We start from the raw sequence: 21,849 nt of genomic DNA, 5'->3' as shown, positions 1-21,849 counted from the left end.
TTGAATGTGTCATCTGTGGGCCGTGCAGTCCCTGTGAGGGATGCAAGCAGAGGTGTCCGCCTGGCTGGCCGTTGACTCGGTCATCCCTTAGCTTTCAGGAGACACCGCCAGAGTCCTGAGATAGCCAAGCTTTTCTTCCCCTCTGTCAGTCCAGCCAGGATTGATTTGTCGTGGTTCCCACCTGCTTTGCCTAACCAGAGCCCACCAAGGTTTAAGATTCAACACGGCAGTGAATATGAGCAGAGGAAGTGTCATAATGAAACCTGTTATTTTTGAGCCCTAAGAATGTTTCAGAGGATGGTTGATAGGATTTCTGTGGGGGGGGGGGGGTGGGGTAAAGGTGCCTGCTGCCAGTGCTGCCAATCTGAGTTCCCATGGTAGAAGGAGAGAACCAACTCATACGAGTTGTCCTCTGACTGCCACACTGTGGCACGTGCACACCCTACCCACTAAAGACAATTTAAATTTTCTAGTTGAAAAAATGCATGAGGCTGAGTGTGTAGCTCAGTGGTAGAGCACCTCCAAGGCTGTGTCCAGTCTACAGAGCTGCAACGAGAACGGCACATAGGAAGTTATATTTATAGCCTTAATATGAAGAAAGATTGCTTAAGGCTTGAAAACATTTAACAGCCTCATTCTGTTAAAGGTAGGTGCCGATGGCTTCAGCGGTTGCATGTGCAAAGCCTGGGTCTGACCCACATCTCTGCTTTATAGTCTCAGTGCTGGGGAGCAGCTATGTCAGTACCCAGGTCTCTGGAGCTAGCTTTAAATTGGCCTGGGAGATGGGATTATTGAGTAGTCTTTCAGAGGCTGTAGGATTTGGTTTTTGCCCAAACCAACTGAGTAGAGGGGGAGTCCAGCCAGAATGATTTTTACCCAAAACCACATCCCTTTACCTGTTCAAGAATTTAAAGAGTCTAAAGCCAATAAAACTGAACATTAGGCTTTTAACAGTTAACTTTTTGAGCGGGGCATAATAGTGCACACCTTTAATCCCAGCACTTGGGAGGCAGATGCAGGTGGCTCGCTGTGAGTTCAAGGCCAGCCTGGTCTACAAAGCAAGTCCAGGACAGCCAAGGTTACACAGAGAAACCCTGTCTCGAGGGGGAAAGTTTTGAACTGGAGAGATGGCTCAGGGATTAAGAGCACTTGCCGTTCTTGCAGAAGACACAGGTTCGGTTCACAGCACCTACATGATGGTTCCCACCTGTCAGTAACTGATTCCCTGGGAGCTGACAGTTTGTCTCACTTGGCACCAGGTATACATATGGAGCACAGAGAAACATTCCAGCAAAATCTGTTTGCTTGCTTGATTTAAGGTTTTTATTTATTATGTATACAGTGCTCTGTCTGCATAAATGACAGAAGAGGGCATTAGATCTCATTATAGATGGTTGTGAGCCACCATGTGGTTGCTGGGAATTGAACTCAGGACCTCTGGAAGAGCAGCAACCTCTTTTTTGTTTCGTTTTTTGAGACAAGGTTTCTCTGTGTAGCCTTGGCTGTCCTGTACTTGCTTTGTAGACCAGGCTGGCCTCGAACTCACAGCGATCCGCCTGCCTCTGCCTCCCAAGTACTGGGATTACTGGCGTGCGCCTCCACCACCACCTGGCCTGAGCAGCAACTTCTTGAGCCATCTCTCCAGCCCCTAGATGCTAATTTTTAATTTAAAACTTTACAATTAATGAGTAAGTAAAATGTTTAGCTAACACAGTGTTGAGCAGCCAATACTCCCCATGTGAAATGCTCTCGATTTGGTCTGTGTTGCCAGAGAGTTCTTGCCTCTTCAGCTTGGACAGTTCAGAGGACAATGACAAGGGAGGCTGTGTCCAGAGTTCAGCAGTTTCTCCTGCACAGAAAGCAAAAGGAACCTAGAGACTCCGTGTCTTCTCCATGATTGACTCGCAACCTGGCACCTGGGGGTCAGCTGGGCACGGTAACAGGGCCTCTGGGCACACAGTCGAGGCGCGCTGCCATCAACCCTGCATTCAGGTCAGAATCTAGTACCAAGTCATCTAAAATCTCCTCCCAAAATAACATTGCCGTGTCCACGATACCTGTGATGGATCCCGACGCTCTCCTGAACCGGAGGGTCTTGTAGACTCACTTCAGAGCCAACCCTCTTCCTAACCTCATCCAGGCACTGCCAGCCATAAGGGCCGGAAAGGCCTCGCCTGCCCTGTGTCATCCAAAAGGCTAAATGGCCCTGTCACACTCTCTAGGCCAGACACTCCTCTCCCTCCAAAACCCACTTATTTTGTTCTTGAAAACAGTCTTACTGGGCAGCACAGGCCGGCCTTGCACCCAGGATCCTTCGGCCCCGCACCTCTGCCTCATGGGTCTTAGGATCCAGGTGTGTGCAGGAATCAACCCAGCTAAAGGGCACCTTGACCTTGCTAATTTACCACAGCCACAAAGTGAGATTCATCTTTCAGGGCTCAGGAACACCTGAAACAGCAAAGAGGCAGGGAGACAGATACATCTTTGGAGCCAAATGGAGTCCAAGTAAGAAAGAAAGCTGGGCCTGAGTCAGCAAGGGACCAGGGCCTCCCTGAGAACATGCAGCTGCCACCTGCCCTTCTACCTGCTTCCTGAGAACAAGGATGCCCCCAGGGCCCTGGTCAAAAAGGTGGTGAATCTGATTAGCCGGAGGGCCAGGCCCTCAGCCAATTTTCCAAGCAGCTCTACAGCACTGAGTTCAGAGAGACCTCTTGATAGAAGCCTGGGGGATGGGTAGCTCGAGCAGAGGCCAGAAGGATGGTGATTCCTGGGGGAGAGAGGGATCAGGGTGACCACCTCACCTCAGGGAGTGAGGGCAAGATAAGAGGATAAATGAGAAAAACAGTAGCAACTTTAATGTCATCCAGTCTCCGCCCCGCCCCCCCCCCAAGAGATTGGACGCTTACCTGTGAGTGCCTGGACACCAGGCACAGTAAGAACTGGCAGTCAGGAGGTGGTAGGAAAGTGTCACAGTGGGATGAACTGCAGAGACATTCTGGGAGGACAGAGAACCCCAGGAGGTGGGGAATGGAGGAGGGGCAACCCCCTCTCTCCAGCCCAGAAGGAGTGTCTTCCATAAAGAGATGAAAACCTCACCTGGCCTGGGTGTCTCCAGGGCCTGTTCTCTTGTCAAGGGGCCTCCGAAGCCACAGGGAAAGCCAGCGGTGCCAGGTGGGGTTGGGCCAGGAAAAGCCCATCAGCTCCTTCCGAACTGGACAGCGTCCACTCACTGCTCAGTTGCTATGCCTAAGAGACTCTACCTCCCAGATCACTAGGGAAGGACCTTACTGAGTGGCTTCTTGGGTACTTGATGAATGCTGACCCTGGGATGTAGGAAAAACAAGAAGATCTCATCCTCAAGTGATGCCAGTGGTGTGACTATAGAAAAAGGGAAGTCGTGGAGTCCTTTTAGTTGTCAGTGTTGAGGATCAAAGCCTGGGCCTGGAGAAAGTCCTGAGCATACAACTCTGCTCTTGAGCTGAGTGTAGAGCCCCGAGCTAAGTTCTCAGCCCATTCCTGCCAGCCTCGTTCTGTGGCTTCGGACTGCCTCTGAGTCTTTCCCTCTAGAAGAGCAAAGCGGAAAGCTTTTTATACTGTATAATCCCAGGCCTAGGCTGAGGGAGGCAGGAGGATCAGGAGTTCAAAGCTATCCTTGTCTACATAGTGAGTTTGAGGTCAGCCTGGGCTACCTGAGACTGTTGGGGAGATGGGGCATGACTCTTAAGTGGCCACTAAGGTTCCTTCTGCCTCAAACATTTTATGAAACACCATAGCCTGGATGGTAATGACAACTCCAGGGGGAAGGAGACCTTGGTTGGCAGTGCCCAGATCCTGACTCTAAGAGTATTGAAGGGGGGACAGGGCAGAGGGGCTGGAGAGATGGCTCAGAGGTTAAGAGCACTGGCTGTTCTTCCAAAGGTCCTGAGTTCAATTCCCAGCAACCACATGATGGCTCACAACCATCTATAATGGGATCTAATGCCCTCTTCTGGTCTGCAGGCACACATGCAGGCAGAACACTGTATACATAATAAATAAACCTTAAAAAGAAAAAAAAAGGTGTGTCCCATTGACAGAATCACAGTGGTGGTGCATGCCTTTAATCTCAGCACTCGGGAGGCAGAGGCAGGCAGGATCGCTGTGAGTTCAAGGCCAGCCTGGTCTACAAAGCGAGTCCAGGACAGCCAAGACTGCACAGAAGAAACCCTGTCTCGAAAAACAAAAAGAAGAAAAAAACAAACAACAACAAAAAAGACAGTATCACCCATCTGAATGAGATCCCAGCGAATGAGCTTCAACAAATCAGTTCCTACAGAGTCAGGCAGGACCAGTGTGGTTCTCCTCTTCTCTGGGGGGCTAATAGCCACCAGCCAACCGAGGCAAGAGGTGCACAAGATGAGACACAGGGCCTGGCAGGCCATAAGCACAACAGAGATGGAACACTCTGGGAACCACTTCAGGAGATAGTTCAACTTACTCTGAGAGAACAAAGGCCATATACATATATAAGCCTTGGGGAGTGAGTGGGGGCTTCCAGGATAGGCATTCATAATTGGTTGGAACCAGGCACTTTAAAGATGCTTGGTTCCAGCCAAGTATGGTGGTGCACACCTTTAATCCCAGCACTCGGAGGCAGAGGCGGGTAGATCTCTATGACTTCGAGGCCAGCCTGGTCTACAAAGCGAGTCTGGGACAGCCAGGGATGCTATGCAGAGAAACCGTGCATCAAAAATGTAAAAAACAAAACAAAACAAAACAAAAAACTTGTTTTGCATTTGACAGCGCGCAGGAGGGGAGAGTTAGCAGGGGAGCTATGTCAAGGGCCGTATATCAAATGTAGTTCTTCTTCTGCAGGGAGGCAGAGAGCCCTGCTGGGGAGAGGGAGTCCTGCACCTAACTGAGCTCAGAGTGGCTTGTAACCTCAAACAGCAGAGTTTCCAACAGACCAGGTTGGGGGAAGGATTCTGGGGTTGAGGATGGGAGGTAGGACACAGCCCATTAACCCACAGGGAGCCCTAACATGTCCAGACATGGAGGTAAGATGTAGATCCGAATCCAAGGTCATCAGCCACTTTTCGCTGTATGTCCTTGAGTTCATTAACATTTCTGGACCTTGTCCCCAAGGGATAATGCATGTTATATGTAACACATGGACAGAAAGCTAGGCACAGTACTGCCACGTAGCCCATGGTCCTCAGTAAAGGTTAGCTGAAGGACACACAGCAAACCTGAGAGAGAGCTTTTCTTCCTGAGTGCCCACCCTTGGGTGCTTACAGTTCCAGTCTCCGTGAGACGCCAACCCCACCAGTAAAGTTGGCCACTATCCCACAGCCGCTGGAGAACCAGTGTGGATGCAGCCACAGCTTCGTCTCAGAAATGGAGTCTCTGGAGCTGAGGTAACCCTAGGAGCCCCGGATTAACTGAGGGATGGAGACTGATCCCACGCTTAGAGACTCAAAGCCTGAGAGGCATGCTGTTTTTTTTTTTTATGGTTTTTTGAGACAGGGTTTCTCTGTGTAGCCTTGGCTGTCCTGGACTCGCTTTGTAGACCAGGCTGGCCTTGAACTCACAGCGATCCACCTGCCTCTGCCTCCCGAGTGCTGGGACTAAAGGCGTGCGCCACCACGCCCAGCTTGAGAGGCATACTGTATCCTTGCCGTTTGGCGTAGTCTGTGGCCATACCATATTTGGCCACCAGGAGGCAGAAACAACCTGCTCTGGAGAATGAGAAGATGCCAGACAGCTTTTTTTTTTTTTTTTTTTTTTTTTTTTTGGTTTTTCGAGACAGGGTCTCTCTGTGTAGCCTTGGCTGTCCTAGACTCACTTTGTAGACCCGGCTGGCCTCGAACTCACAGCGATCCGTCTACCTCTGCCTCCCAAGTGCTGGGATTAAAGGCGTGCGCCACCACCGCCCGGCCAGCTTTTTTTTTTTTTTTTCCCCTCTCGAGACAGGGTTTCTCCGTGTAGCCTTAGCTGTCCTGGACTCTCTTTGTAGACCAGGCTGGCCTTGCCTTGAACTCACAGCAATTTGTCTGCCTCTGCCTCTCGAGTGCTGGGATTAAATGTGCGCCACCACACCCACCAGCCTGCCTTATGGCTTTTAAGATAGGGTTTCGGAAATTGGAAAAAGAGGCTGCAGTTCAGCTTGACTACACCCAGAAGGATCCAAGTGAACCTCTGAAGACCAGAGCCTGTGTCTCAGGGCCTCTGTGGAGTAGTGCGGCCAGCCAGGATCCAAGACACCCCTGGCACCCCTCACCTCCCCCACCCCTCCGACCTCCACCCCGTGTCAGGCTTTAGCGCACACTGTCCCTGCCCTCCCCTAGTCCGGCCTCCATTCTCACACCCCAGGGGCTAACACAGGCACATCCCACGCTCACCTCTCTGGAGCCATGAGCTTGCAAGTCGGAGAAGAAGAGCTCAGAGCCAGGTGGGGCCCCGCAGTAGGGCATGGGCCACAGAAGCAGGAGGTGGCAAATAGCACTGAGGCCCGGGGCTTTTCGAGGGCCGCGGTGGGGTCCTTGAAGGAATTCCAGGGGCCAGGTCAATGTTTCATGAGGAAGAAGCAACCTGTCACAAGTCTAGGAGTGGAGGAGGTAGCCAAGAAGTGACAATGGGCAAGGGGTGGCAGGACGCAGGACTGGCCTCCTGAAGGCTCAGCTGCTGGAAACCTCGGGAAATAGGATCTGTCCATTGCAGGAATAGCACAGCCGTGGATGAACAGCAAGAGTGATGTGGGCGGAACCGAGGGGCAGAAGAGTCCTCTGGCAGCCACAGTCTTCGGGGCCTCGATGTCAGGTAGGACCTTTGTCCTGCCTTTGCAGTGAGGGCAGGCCCCAAAGAACACTGTCATGGAGCCAGGCAGTGGTGGCACACACCTCTAATTCCAGCACTTGGGAGGCAGAGGCATGTAGGTTGCTATGAGTTCAAGGCCAGCCTGGTCTACAGAGAGAGTTCCAGGACAGCTAAGGATACCCAGAGAAACCGTGTCTCTAAAAAACCGAAAGATAAAAATTTTTAAAAAGTCCATCACAGGCTGTCTGATGCTTGTCTCTCAGACAAGGCCTATTTCCCAAGCACCTCCAGGTCAATCAGTGACAAAGACTTGTAGCTGCCTGCTTGACCTGCCCACACCTCTCCTCAGGGGCTTCTATTGGGTGAGCACTAAGAGGGCAAACCCTGAGACTTTTGTTTTTGCTTTGTATTTAGTTTTTCAAGACAGGGTTTCTCTGTGCAGCCCTGGCTATCCCAGAACTCACTCTGTAGACCACGCTGGCCTTGAACTCAGAGAGTCTCCTGCCTTTGCCTGCCAGAATTAAAGGCTTGGGCCACCATTGCCCAGTATGCCTTTTTGGTTGTTGTTGTTGTTTTAGTAATTTATTAACTTTTATTTATGTGCATTAATGTGAAGGTGTCAGATCCCTTGGAACTGGAGTTGCAGACAGTTGTGAGCTGCCATGTGGGTGCTGGGAATTGAACCCAGGTTCTTTGGAAGAACAAACAGTGTTCTTAACCACTGGGCCATTTCTCCAGCCCCTGGTTTTTGTTTGTTTGTTTTGTTGTTTTTTAAAGACAGAGTCAGCTGGGCATAGTGGTGCTCACCTTTAATCCCAGCATTCAGGAAGCAGAGTCACGTGGTCTACAAAGCAAGTCCCAGGACAGCCAGGGCTACCCAGGGAAGACCTGTCTTGAAAACAAGAAGAAGAAGGGAAAAAAAAAAGACTGAGTCATTGCCCAGTGAGCCCCAGACAACCTCTCCAGCTCTGAGATGACAAATACAGACCACCATATCTCCGCCGTGTGTGTGTGTGTGTGTGTGTGTGTGTGTGTGTGTGTGTGTGTGTGTACACAGGTGTACTTGTGGAAGTCAAAGGTTAGCGGCAAGTCTGAGACCAGCTTGGACTCCATAGTGAGTTCCAAATCACAATGAGTGGTTAACAACCCTGTCTCGAAACAAGCAACCGATGTGAGTTTGTCTGCCCTGATCACTCACGCACGGTCTTACATTTGAGGTACAGTCTCTCCCTGGAACTCAGAGTACACCAATTCATCGTCTATCTGGCTTGTTCCATCTTCTCCTGCAGAGTGCTAGGAGTTACAGGTGGCCTGCACACCCGCCAGTGCTTACTTGGCTCCTGGGAATCCATCTTCCTCACGGTTGCTCAGCAACCATTTGCCCACTGAGCTTTCTCTCCAGCCTCAAATTTTTGAGCCTCCTGCCTCAACCTCCCAAGTGCTGGAATGATGGCTGTTGTTACCACACCCAATTATACCATTCTTGTTTGGTTTTTGGCACAGGATAGGAGTGTCTGTCCGTCTGTCAATTAGCCCAGTCTGATGTGAAACTCACTGTGTAGTCCAAGGTGGTATCAGACTTGCAGCCATCCTCCTGCCTCTGCCTTCAGCCTTTCGAACTGTTTTTTGTTTTTGTTTTTGTTTTTGGGAGGGGGAGGTTATTGGAGGTTTTTTTTGTTTTTTGTTTTGGGAGATTTGTTGTTTGGTTGGGTTTTTGTTTGGTTGGTTTTTGTTGTTGTTGTTGTTGTTTTTTTAAGACAGGGTTTCTCTGCATAGCCTTGGCTGTCCTAGAATTCACTCTAGTGCATGCTGGCCTTGAACTCACAGAGATCCACCTGCCTCTGCCTCCCAAGTGTTGGGATTAATGGTGTGTGCTGCTGCCACCACCACCGTGGCACCAAACTACATGCTTTGAAGATATTTTTAGTTATGTGCATATGTGCATATGTGGTCATGTGTGCTCAGGTACCTGAGAAGTCCAAAAGTGTTGGATCCCTTGGGGCTAGAGTAATAGGTAGTTGTGAGCCATTCACCAAGGGTGCTGGGAACAGAAATCTGGGCCTCTGCAAAAACAAGAAAAACTCTTAACCACTAGGCCAGCCCTCCAGCCCTCTTGACCTACTGTCCTTTTAATCAAGCTACCTCCTACCTTGCTTCCTAATTTCTTCCACTGCTTATATATTTCAGGCGTGTTAAGGCTCAGACGGCGTGTATGTTTTCAGTCCAGGGCGCTCTCACAGATGAGCTTTCCCTCATCTTCATCCAGCTCTGACAAGCTCCGCCTCTGTCCTGCCCTGCTGCTCCCCCTCTGGCCCCAGCCTTCTCCTGAGCCTTTAGCCTCACCTGCAAGAACAGGGAAGTCCCCTCAGCTGAGTCTCTGTGGACCGCTACCACACTGCCACGTTTAAGTCTAGAGAGTGGCACTTGTTCTCCATCACTCCCACAGACAACGGCGGCACATCTGCAGGCACAGGGCGACAGCCAAGGGGCCAGGACTCAGCCTGCCCTGTCCGCAAAGATTTTCGAGCCAGGGAACAGGAAGGGCACCTCAGCCCATACAATGCTGCAGGAAAAACACAGGCACTCTGCTTCTGCAGGCGCAGGAGGGAGTGGCCTAAAAAAGTGACCGGTGGCTGCCTGGGAAACACCAGTCGGCTACAGTAACCTTCCCACTTTCTCCCCACGTTGACTTTGTCACTAATATTGAGACTCTGGGTCCCCATATCCATGTTTAGATAGGAACTGTGCTACTGGGAACATGACCAATATAACCTGGACCCCCCGAGTGTCCATGTCCTCTGTCACGTGGAGGCGGTATACCCTCCCACACTTTTTTTTTTTTGAGACAGGATCTCGCTGTGTAGCCTTGCGTGTCCTGGACTCGCTTTGTAGACCAGGCTAGCCTCAATCGAACTTCACAGCGATCTGCCTGCCTCTGCCTCCCGAGGGGTGGGATTAAAAGCACATGCGCCACCACGCCGGCTCACCCTCCCACACTATTATCCTGCCTCTTTCTCTGCACCATGTCCCACTCATGTGCTCGCTCTCCTATATTTCTAGAAAGCAGGGCCTCCTGAGGGCAGAACCACCTCCCTCCTTACGACCCAGTCCCTCAATCACAGAACAACACAGAGTGTAAACCAGGGCCAGCCTGGTCTACAGAGTGAGTTCCAGGACAGCCAGAATGTGACTCAGAATGGCCACTAACTAGGCCATGCATGAGCGTATCTCTGTGTCAGCATATTTTCAAATCTCAGCTCTGCTCCCCGACCTGACTCCGTGTCCTTGAGAAAAGTCCTCAACATTTCTGGGCTCGTTTACTTAACAGCTCCCACCTGCCCACCCAGTTCTGAGCTACAGCAAGGGTCAAATTAAATAACGGATTCCAGAGAGTTCGACATCACAGTGACATCACAGTGGTGACATTGGCTTCCTGCCCAGAGGAACAGTCATACTTAGCGTTTGCCAACTCTAGAGGATTGGGGGTAGGGGTAGCTACCTACAGCAGCTGGGGGTGCTGAGTGACATCACCCAACTTGGAGTGGTGGATGGGTATCTCATAGGACTGACCTGGGAGAGGTTAGCTGACCATGAACCCCATGCTGAGAGGCACAGCCCATGTGTCCCTTCCAGCCCACCCTGAGCCCCTTTCCCAAGTTTAAATCCTCTCCTCTCCGCCAATGCAGCTTCCCCTAGCTCAGGAAGGCGAGGGTCTCCTGTTGCTTCCTGGCGAGCCAGGTGGTGGGAGACAGCGTTGGGAACTACGGACAGAGTTCCTGCTTCGAATAGGGCAGGGCCTCGGTGACAGAGAGAGAGCACCACCTCTTCCCGCCATGTCTGTCCCATCCTGTAAGGGTCTCTGCCTTCTTCCTCAAAGAACCTGTGGCTTCCTGTAGCAGCACCCCAAGAGTCATCAGTGCCAGACTGCCCTCAACCAGTGCCGCTGGCCTCCAGCTCCCAGGTTAATGTCACTCAACCACGGCCTTTATTCCCTGCTTTTGTAACTCCTAAGGCTTTTTTAACACCCAGCCATGCCAACAATAACCCAGGAGAATGGGAGGTAGGGTGTTTTTGAGATGTCCCAGCGCCTAATAATGCACTACTTTCCAAAAAAGCTCAAGCACAGCAAGCCTGTACCCTCAGCTTGTGAACAAGGCCTTGAAGACCCAACACTCTACCTGAGCAGGCTGCTGAAGGGGACCGCACGGCTCCCCAACACTCTACCTGAGCAGGCTGCTGAAGGGGACCACACAGCTCCCCAACACTCTACCTGAGCTGTTTGTTTGTTTGTTTGTTTGGGGTTTTTTGTTTTTGTTTGTGTTTTGGGATTTTTGTTTTTTGTTGTTGGTTTTGTTTGTTTTTCGAGACAGGGTCTCTCAGTGTTAGCCTTGGCTATTCTGGACTCACTTTGTAGACCAGGCTGGCCTTGAACTCACAGCGATCCGCCTGCCTCTGCCTCCCGAGTGCTGGGATTAAAGGCGTGCGCCACCACTGCTGGACTAAGACCTTATCTTAAAATAGCAGCTAGGAGCCAAGTGTGGTGGCACAGGCATGTAATTCCAGAACTCAGGGAGTCAGAAGCAAGCAGATCTCTGTGCATTCGAGGCCAGCCTGGTCTACAAAGCGAGTCCAGGACAGTCAAGGCTACACAGAGACACCCTGTCTTGAAAAAGCAAAAAAAAAAAAAAAAAAAAAAAAAGTAAATAAATGAAAGATAGCGAGAGGTGTGTGTGTGTGAGAGAGAGAGAGAGAGAGAGAGAGAGAGAGAGAGAGAGAGAGCACCGAGAGGGACAGTCCTTCCTTTGTGACTGGGACATTCAGTCAACAAAAGGTTAGTTAGTTAGTTAGTTAGTTAGTTAGTTAGTTAGTTAGTTAGTTAGTGCCTGCATCTTGCCAGCTCCCTCTGGACCTTGTTGGGTGGAATCCAGGGCTCCATGCTTCCTCACCAGCAGCAAGAGGGCTGGGCCCTGAGCTCCAGGCAAATGATCAAAACAGGAGAAAAGCATGTGAGCTTTACAAATCTTGTACTCACAGGTGTGTGCACATCAACATACAAACTTGAAAACACCACAAATGCCCCACACCTCAGGGTTCTCTAAGGACAGACACTGGGTCTGCCTCTGAGAGCCTCTCCGCCTCACAGGGCCCTCGTCCACGCTTCAGAGCAGGGACTCCTAGTTCTCTCCCAGCCCAGCTGGTTTGTGCACCTGTTCGCCAAGCCCTGTGTGTTTCAGAGTACTACAAAATCCCTGCCCGCAGACACCCTATATATAGTTGTGTGGTGTGTGTGTGTGTGTAGTTATTTGTTTTTTATTTTTGGGTTTTTTGTTTGGTGTTTTGTTTTGTTTTAATTTATTTATTTTTATTTTATGTGCATTGTATGTCTACGGGTGTCAGATTTTAGAGCTTTTTGTGGACAGTTGTGAGCTGCCATGTGGCTCTGGGAATTGAACCCGGGTCCTCTGGAAGAAGAGTCAGTGCTCTCAACCGCTGAGCTATCTCTCCAACCCCAGTTTTTTGGTTTTTGGAGACAGGGTTTCTCTGTGTAGCCTTGGCTGTCCTGGAATCACTTTGTAGTAGACCAGGCAGGTCTCAAACTCACAACAATCCACCTGCTTCTGCCTCCCGAGTGCTGGGATTAAAGTCGTGTGCCACCATGCCCGGTATCTGTGTGGTTTTTTTGAGACAGGGCTTCGCTGTGTAGCCCTGGCTGTTCTGGAACTCAATCATAGAATTATTAACACTTAAAAATTTAGGTTTAGTTGAGCGGTGGTGGCACATGCCTTTAATCCCAGCACTTGGGAGGCAGAGGCAAGCGGATTACTGTGAGTTCGAGGCCAGCCTGGCCTACAAAGTGAGTCCAAGACAGCTACGGTGACACAGAGAAACCCTGTCTCAAAAAACCAAAAGAAAGAAAGAAAAAAAAAAGGAAGAAAAGAAAAAGAAAAAAGTACAGGTTTAAGCCAGTCGGTGGTGGTGCACACTTTTAATCCCACTACTCAGGAGGCAGCAGCAGGTGGATCTCTATGTGAGGCCAGCCTGGTCTACAGATTGAGTTCCAGAACAGCCATGGATACCCAGAGAAACCCTGTCTCAAAAAAAAAAATATCATCAACAACAATAATAATAGGAGATCCAAGATGGCGGCACCGTGGCATTAGATCAACAGAACAGCAGCGGTTGCAGAGTGATGGACAGGCCGTGACCGTGGACCCCAAAACTCCAGCATCTCTGCTTCCCAGCTACAAACCAGAAACAACCCAGATGTCCTTCAACCGAAGAATGGATGAAGAAACCGGTACATCTACACAATGGAATACTATTCAGCTATTAAAGAGAAGGGCATCATAAAATTCGCAGGCAAATGGATGGAGCTGGAAAAGATCATCACGAGTGAAGTAACCCAGACCCAGAAGGACATTCATGGTTTACCCTCACTTATAAGTGAGTATTAGCCATATAATACAGGATAACCATAGGACAATCCACAGACCTAAAGAAGCTAAGTAACAAGGAGGACCCCAGGGAGGATGCTTACTTCTCACTCAGAAGGGCAAACAGAATAGACCCTGGAGGCTGTTGAAGAGAGGAGCCTACAAGAGTTGTCCTCTGAAGGACTCCACCCAAGGCCGGGCGTGGTGGTGCACACCTTTAATCCCAGCACTCGGGAGGCAGAGGCAGGTGGATCGCTGTGAGTTCGAGGCCAGCCTGGTCTACAAAGTGAGTCCAGGACAGTCAAGGCTACACAGAGAGACCTTGTCTCGAAAAAAAAAAGGACTCCACCCAGCAGGGGGTTGAAGCAGATGCTGAGTCTCACAGCCAAACTTAGGGCAGAGCACAGGGAGTCTTCTAGAAGAGTGGGGGGTGGGGGGATAGAAGGATCTGGAGGGGCAGGAGCTCCACAAGGAGAACCAGCATAGGCAACACATCTGGGCCCAGGGGCGCTGGCGGAAACTGATTAACCAAACAGGGACCATGCGTGGAGAGGAAGGACCTAGGCCCCCTGCTCAGATGTGTTAGGCAGCTCGGTCTCCATGTGGGCTCCTTAGTAAGGTCCCATGGACTCTGTTGCCTGCACTTTGGTCACTTCCCCCCTGGTGGGGCAGCCTTACCATGCCACAGAGGGAGAGGATGCAGGCGGTCCTGGTGAGACTTGATAGGCTGGGGTCGGTTGGTAGGGGAAAGGGGCTCCCCTTCTCTGAGGACGGGGGGAGGGGAATAGAGGGGAAGAGGAAAGGAGGGTGGGACCAGGAGGAGAAGACGAAGGAGGCTATGGTTGGGATGTAAAGTAAATAATGTTTTTTGTTTTGTTTTGTTTTGGTTTTTCGAGACAGGGTTTCTCTGTGCAGCCTTGACTACCTAGACTTACTTTGTAGACCAGGCTGGCCTCGAACTCACATCACTCCATCTGCCTCTGCCTCCTGAGTGCTCGGGATTAAAGGTGTGCGCCACCACGCCCTGCTATAAGTAAATAACGTTTTAAAATTAATTAATATAATAATAATAAAGTGTGTGTGTTTACACTCAGGAGGTGAAGGCAGAAGGATGCCCAGCTTAAGGCTAGCCTCTGCTACATAACAAGACTCCTTTCAAAAAATCTATATGTGTGTATATGTGTTTTTCTAGCCTTCATCTCATAAGGGTCTATTTTCTTGTTATGGAATAGGATCTCAGAGGTTTTGTTTTGTTTTGATGGTTTTTTGAGACTGGGTTTCTCTGTGTAGCCTTGGCTGTCCTAGACTCACTTTGTAGGCCAGGCTGGCCTCCAACTCACAGCAATCCTCCTGCCTCTGCCTCCTAGTGCTGAGATTAAAGGCGTGCTCCACCACACCTGGCCAGAGTTCTTTTCAAACGTTCTGTCTCATGTCGCAGATGCTTTTTTTCCTCTTCACTCACCTTCCCCAAAGATGGGGAAACTGAGGCTCCAGAGAAGTTCAGTAGCGAGCTCAAGCTTACATAGTTAGGAGGGATCAGGTTTTGAGCTACAGTCCCCACCTCTCTGTCCTCACCCAGCCCCACCCCCAGCCCCACCCCGGCTCCTAGTCCCTTCCCTTTGCCCAACTCTGTCAGACAATTGCAAGTAGAGCTTTGAAGCCAGTGCCAGTCACTGGAGAGTGAGGGAAATAGTTCTCCTGTGCTCACTGGCTCACTCGCACTCATTCCCTCCCTCATCCACTTCCTCCTTCACTAAGTCTCACATTTGCTCCCTTGGTCACTCACTCATTCAAAAAAAATCTACAAAGAACCATCAGACTCAGCAATGGTAACCCCTGGGGGAACCCACCCAGTATCAGCCTCTCTAGCTGCAAAATGAGGACAAAATATTTGCATTTTGCTCCTGGGCTGTGAGCCCTGCTGGTGAGTAATACAGGACAGGGGCCTGGTAGATGACAATGACGTGGGGGAGGCAGATTTGCATATTTTCCTAGTGGCTAGAATGGGTCAGGGATTCCCTCAGGATGGGGGGGGGATGCAGGCTAGGGGGCGGGGTCCTGGGTGGCATGTAGGAGAGGCACTGCAGGGCAGGAAGGCAAAGGGAACAGGGAGCCCTGAGAGGGTCAGCTTACACCATCTTGGGAGAAGCCCAGACCCAGTGTTTATTTCCAACCAATCAGTGAGGTAGGGCAGTCAAGGAAACAGGTGTTCATCTTGTCCAAAGTCATAAGCTAATGACCACCACGAAAGACTGCCCACGTCACTCCTCTGAAGAAAACCCACTGTGGCGTCTAGTCACTAAACACCATTCTTTCCTATTAGCCGGGTGGTAGTGGTGGCGGCGGCGGCGGCGGCGGCGGCGGCGCACACCTTAGTCCCAGCACTCAGAAGGCAGAAGCAGGTGGATCCCTGTGAGTTCGAGGCCAGCCTTCCTTACTAGCAACTAAATTAAGCAGACCGTTCTGTTTTCATACCCTGAGCCTTCGCCTGTTCCTTCTGCTAAGGCTGTTCCCTCTACCGAGATTATCCTGGTCCCTTCTGCCTTACAATTCCCTAATGGCTTCTTTCAGCCTGGCTCTGTGTGCCCAGGATGGAAGGGGCCTCTATCATGATGTCTGTTGGCTCAGGATCTACAGGAGAGCCTTGATACAGGCACCAGTCACCCCACTGCCACTACCTTTCCATTTGGTACTTAGGACCTCCTAGCTTAGCTGTCCAGCACTGCTTGGACACTGGCCTCAAGCACTAAGATGCTGCAGCTGGGCCTAGACTCTGCCAGCCATGCCCGGAGCCCTTCCTGTGGAGGCAGGCTGAGAGAGGAGTCGAAGGCAGGCATCCTGATGGCCGAGCTTCTGCCCAGCGCTTGGCTGGAGGCACCCTCACCTCTAACACACAGCATGTCTGCACCCACATAGCCTCCTCCTTTCTCTTGGTCTGCTGGAAGTGAAGGCCCAGCCCAGGCTGTCCTAGCACCCCCACCTCTTCAGCACAAGGTCATCCTCACAATGCTCATCCCCCCCAAATTCTAGCCCCTAACCTCCCTCCCTTTCCACAGGGCTCTCCTCCCTCACTACCCTCAAACTGATAACATTGCTGTTACCTTGGTAACAGATGCTTTGTAGGTGGGTGGGGGAAATGGAGAAAGAAGGCTGTGGTTCGAGACACTCTGAGAAGTACAGGGAACTGGGGTTAGCATCCCACCACCAGGCCAGGGGAGGGCTGTTAGGACAATGGCCCTATACAGCCTTGTCAGTCTATATCCTGAGCCCCAGGAAAAGAGAAACAGCAACAGACATCTTTGGGAGAGAGGGAGTTGTTTCTCTGAGAAGGAAACTTCCCCACCTCCAAGTCCCCTCACACAGAACACTGTCTCCTGAGGTTTTGGTGAGTGTGGGGGCAGCAGGGAGGAGGATGGGCTTGTACACTGGCGCTCATGTTGTTCCCTTCAGAATGCCTGGGGCACATGGGGCCCAGAGACAGCTCACTCACACTGGGTTAGGGACAGTGCCACAGGCAGTAGGAAGGCAGTTCTGAGCCAACAACCCGAGTGCCAGAGGCTGGTGGCAGCAGGAGCTGGCAGGGGCCCTCCTCCAGCCCCTGGGGACCTGACTGTCCCAGATGCCACAGCCGGGAAGTGTGTCAGGTACTTGCGTAAGAGCCTTCTGTGTTCCCATAAAATCATAATTACTGCTGCCTGCCATGGGCCTCAGCTCATGACAGTGGTATCTGCCTCTGGGGTCCTAGGCCAGCTGGTGGGGAAGGTAGGGGAGGTTGGGGTGAGGCCAAGCCTTGCTCAGTACTCTCTACACAGTACACTGCCTTCTCCCCAGCTGGGAGATGGAGTTCGTTAGGACTCCACTCCCAGCCAGGATGAACTTCTCCAGCTTAGACACCCACTTTAAAAAAAAAAAAAAAGCTGTTGTCTCCTGAGGTGTTCTTTTTTTTTTTTTTTTTTTTTTTAAATTTATGTGCTTTGGTGCAAGGGTGTGAGGGTGTCAGATCTTGGAGTTACAGACAGTTGTGAGCGCTGGGAATTGAACCCGGGCCCTTTCAAAGAGCAGGCAGTGCTCTTAGCTACTGCCCATCTCTCCAGCCACCTCCCCCCCTTTTTTGTTGTTGTTGTTTGTTTTTTTGAGACAGGCTTTCTCTGTGTAGCCTTGGCTGTCCTGGACTCACTTTGTAGACCAGGCTGGCCTCAAACTCACAGTGATCCACCTGCCTCTGCCTCCCAAGTGCTGGGATTAAAAGCATGGGCTACCATGTCACCATGTGACCATGGCTGGCTCTTGCCCAGAGATTTTTAGTCTTTCAAGGATTTCAGATTCTCTGAGGAGCGGGTGGAAAGCTCTGGACTCCCAGAGGCAGGTAGGCCACCTGCTGTCCATTTTGTGTTCTTCCTCCCAGACAATGTTTACTAGCTCCCCCAAACCTACTCAGCTTCAAGGGGTCGGCAGACACCCTGAAGCTCAACCATAAGCTGAAGGCTAAGGGTTCCCAAGAATAACAATAATAGCCACTCACCTTGTTCTTCCTAGAACCAGCTTTTTGTTTTGTTGTTTTGTTTGCTTCTGTTTTTCGAGACAGGGGTTTCTCTGTGTAGCCCTGGTTGTCCTGGACTCAACTTTGTAGACCAGGCTGGCCTCGAACACACAGTGATCCGCCTGCCTCTGCCTCCCGAGTGCTCGGATTATAGACCTGCGCCACCACACCTGGCAGAAATTCTTAAAAAGAATGCCAAGATATACAACGTTATCACACACACAAACCACTTTATCTTTTATGTATGTGAGGGGTAAAATTGACACAATCTCACTCTCTAGTGTGTGCTACCCTGGAACTCACTCTACAACCATTTTAGTTTGCTTCCTGTTGCTGTGATAAACACCATGACGTAAGCAACTTGGGGAAGAAAAGATTCAGTTCACCTTACACTTTACAGTCCACCACTGAAGGAACGGAAGCCAGGCACTGAAGACAGGACAGCTCCCTGCGGCTGCTCAGCGGGCTCCCTTATATAACCCTGGGCCACGTGCCTAGGGGATGGCTACGCCCTCCTCCACCAATCAGCACTCAAGAAAATGCGATACAGACACGCCCACAGGCCAATCTGATGGAGGCAGGCTCTCCATTGATGGTCCCTCTTTCCAGGTGTGCCCAGCCGGCAACTAAGATTAGCCATCAGAGTAAACTAGGCTAGACTACAACATCCCTCTGCCTCTGTTTCCCCTCCAGAGTTCTTGGATTGCAAGCGTGGACCGCCACCCTCAGTTTCCAATTCAGTTCACTCCAACCTAATCCAATCCAGTTCAGCCACTCTTAAAAAAAAAAAAAAAAAAAAAAAAAGTACTCCCAAACCAAGACTCTATCTAAAGCCTTGAAGGGGGGAACAAAGGAATAAGAATGTCATCCTTGCGTCCTTACATGGATCTGAAGTCATCTGGCCCACCCGCACCCCACCCCCACCCCCGTGTCTCAGGTCTCCCAAGTGTTTCAGCCACTCACATCGCTCTACTGTCCTATTAAGAAGCAGCCAGCAATCCCGGGGGCCCAGTCCCCTCGCCCCTTCTGAGGGGGGGGGGGGCCTTCCCAGGCCCCTGGCTGGCTCGGTGCTCTGTCTCTGTCTCTCTGTCTCTGTCTCTGTCTCTGTCTCTGTCTCTGTCTCTCTGTCTCTCTCTCTCTCTCTCTCTCTCTCTCTCTCTCTCTCTCTCTCTCTCTCTCTCTCTCTCTCTGCCCACTCCACATCTGAGCAGGGACACTGGCTCTCCTTCCTCTCGGCTGCTTCAGGCCTGTCCCTGAGCCACTGCAGTGGGAGTAGTCAGCTCTGAAAGCAATGACTCACACTTGGTTCATGAAAGACTGCTCTGAAATACAAAAGCTGCAGCCAGGAAGGACATCCAGAGGTCATGAGATCCAGCCCCCTACCTCCTCCACTGTGGCCCTACAGAGGCCTAGACCAGAAAGGCCCTGGGGGGCCCACCGACTCCCGCCCCCCCCCGGGGGGGGGGTTTCCTTGGTGAGTGGTGCTGATGGTTCCCCTGGGAATTCTCCGCTATGATTAGTCAGACTCTCTCTGCATACGGATGGCCACTTCTTGGTCACTGTCCCCAAGGGCTAGAATACCAGGCTTCAAATGGCCAAGGCAAGGGCGCCAAGGAGAGCACGCATTTTCTTCTCCCTCAGGGAAAGTACTGGAAAAGCACAAATGGCCCAGAGGAAAGGAGAGGAGGGGAGGGGAGGGGGCAGTGAGCCCTCCTCACTGAATTGGCCTATTCTGATTTGTTTTGGTCGGGGAGGGGGGCTTGGAGTGAGGCGGGGTTCCTCTCTGTGTAGCCCTGGCTGTCCTAGAACTCACTCTGTAAACCAGGCTGACCTGAAACTCAGAGATCTGCCTGCCTCTGCCTCTGAGTGCTGGGATTTAAGGTGTGCGCCACCACTGCCTGCGTTAGAGGTCAGTTTTCAGGAGCTTTATTCTCCTCCTCCCAGGGTGTGGGACCTGAGCATCTGGATTCGAGGCATCAGCTGAGCTATTGCACCAGTCCTCTCCCCGCCCCCCCCCCAAACCCTTGTTTTGAGTCAGAGTCTGATGCAGCACAGGCTCTAGAATGTACGGACAATGACCTTGAGCTCCTGGTCATCTTGCCTCTGCCTCTGAGCTGGTGGTACTATAGGCATATGCCAACGCTCGCTGTTTATGTGGTACCCGTCTTCTTGCATGCTACGCTGGCACTCAACTAAGCTACACACCCAGCCCTGAGGTTACCATCTTGCAGGTAAAGAAATCAAGAAATGAGGCCGGGCGTGGTGGCGCACGCCTTTAATCCCAGCACTCGCGGGAGGCAGAGACGGGCGGATCTTTGTGAGTTCGAGGCCAGCCGGGTCTACAAAGTGAGTCCAGGACAGCCCAGGCTAACACAGAGAGACCCTGTCTCGAAAAACCAAAAAAAAAAAAAAAAAAAAAAATCAAGAAATGCTGGGCACAGTAGCAGACACCTGTAATCCCAGCATTTGGAGAGGTAGAGGCAGGAGGATGTCTATGAGTTCGAGGCCAACCTGCTCTACAGAGTAAATCCAGGACAGGGTTTCTCTGCCTGCCTCTGCCTCCCTGAGTACTGGAATTACAGGCATGTGCCGCCACCCCCCAGACTTTTAAGGGGCTGGAGAGATGTCTCAATGGTTAAAAGAAGTGACTGTTTTTACAGAGTCCAGGTTCGATTCCCAGCACCCTCATGGTAGCTCATGGTTTACAACCATCTGTAAGACGGATCCTACACACTCTGCTGGCTTCCAAAGGCACCAGGCATGAACATGGTGAACATCACTCATACATATAAAATAAATTAAATTAAAAAAATAAAAAGCAGGGGGCCAGGACGCAGGAGGCTGAGGCAAGCATATCTGAGTTTGAGGCCAGCCTGGTCTATATATCAAGTTCCAGGCTGACCAGGATTACTTAGTGAGACTCAGATCTTATGAAGAAACAGGGTTATGTTGCCCCCAGAGGCATAGAAGAGACCTTTGTTTATTCTATTCTTTTTTTTTTTTTTTTAAGTTTTTCAAGACAGGGCTTTTCGGTGTAGCTTTTGCTGTCCTGGATTCATTCTGTAGACCAGGCTAGCCTCAAAACTCACAGAGATCCTCCTGACTCTGTCTCCCTGAATGCTGGAATGCAACACTGTGTCTGGCTCTCTGTTTATTCTAAAACAAGAAACATGTTCATGTTTTGTGGTGCCAGGGGATGAATTATGAGCCCTGTGTATGCTAGGCAGGGGACAAGTAGTCTACTGCCGTACACTAAGGAATAGTGGCCCGATAAACCGCCGCAGCAGCCTTAAACTCTCTCTTTAACGCAGGCAGCCTTGGACTTAAGATCTCTCTCCCTCAGCATCCTGAATAGCTGGGATTACTGCTATCTACCGCTGTAACCCTGATGACTCTCACAGACCGTCCTGAGCATCCAAAGTCTAAGTTACCCAGGGAGGGGAAACTGCAGTACAATCCTCAGAGAGGCAGGAGGGTCTTCAAAGGCTGATAACGAGTTTTCTTTTGGGGAGGCAGGTTTTGTTGTTTTTTGAGTTTTGTTTTGGTTTTGGTTTTGGGTTTTTTTTTTGGGGGGGGGGTTTCAAGACAAAGTCTCTCTGTGTATCCTTGGCTGTCCTGGACTCGCTTTGTAGACCAGGCTGGCCTGGAACTCACAGCCATCCGCCTGTTTCTGCCTCCCCCAAGTGCTGGGATTGAAGGTGTGTGGCACTGCCCGGCTCTGGGGAGGCAGTTTTGAGGGCTGAGTTCCTACCTTGGTTCCTTTCAGGAGATCCAGGAGCCAGAGGAATCCTGTAGCTGCAATAAAGCTGGAGAGGGAGGGACCAAGCCCCCACAACGATGAGCCCGAACCCCGTCCTTGTCCTATTTCTGCCATTGGCAAACAAGTCTCTATTCCTGGACACAGTAACCTGAGCAGTGCTCCAAGGGTGACCTCATCCTTGAGAGGATAGCCACTCTGCCCTTCAGGCCTCACAGGGAACTGGACACTTTCACCACCTGGGTCCTTGAGTGTCACTGCCAACAGCAGAGGAAGTGTCTGCATCCACACGTAGCGGCACTCTTTCCTGGATGAGGCCCAGG

The 21,849-nt window shown here is 51.1% G+C and overlaps 1 long non-coding RNA gene across 5 annotated transcripts; it reads right to left on the bottom strand.

Moving 5' to 3' along the window:
• Positions 1–1,349: 1,349 nt before the first annotated feature.
• LOC311580005 lies at positions 1,350–10,161 on the bottom strand. Of its 5 annotated transcripts, none has more exons than XR_014773328.1 (9): positions 9,139–10,161; positions 8,765–8,858; positions 7,603–7,687; positions 6,381–6,520; positions 3,097–3,323; positions 2,907–2,995; positions 2,585–2,767; positions 2,280–2,448; positions 1,350–1,849 (listed from the first exon to the last, which is right to left on the bottom strand). It is a non-coding gene; the product is annotated as an uncharacterized lncRNA (long non-coding RNA). The 5 variants fall into 5 exon arrangements; XR_014773329.1 differs by having other exon boundaries at positions 2,327–2,448; XR_014773327.1 differs by having other exon boundaries at positions 1,350–2,448.
• Between the last annotated feature and the right edge of the window lie 11,688 nt (positions 10,162–21,849).

This window comes from Acomys minous, assembly GCF_964271855.1.
Source record: "Acomys minous genome assembly, chromosome: 12".
NCBI classification, from domain to species: Eukaryota; Metazoa; Chordata; class Mammalia; order Rodentia; family Muridae; genus Acomys; species Acomys minous.
Note: the sequence above shows the minus strand (reverse complement) of the source record. Positions and strands in the feature narration are given on the sequence as shown.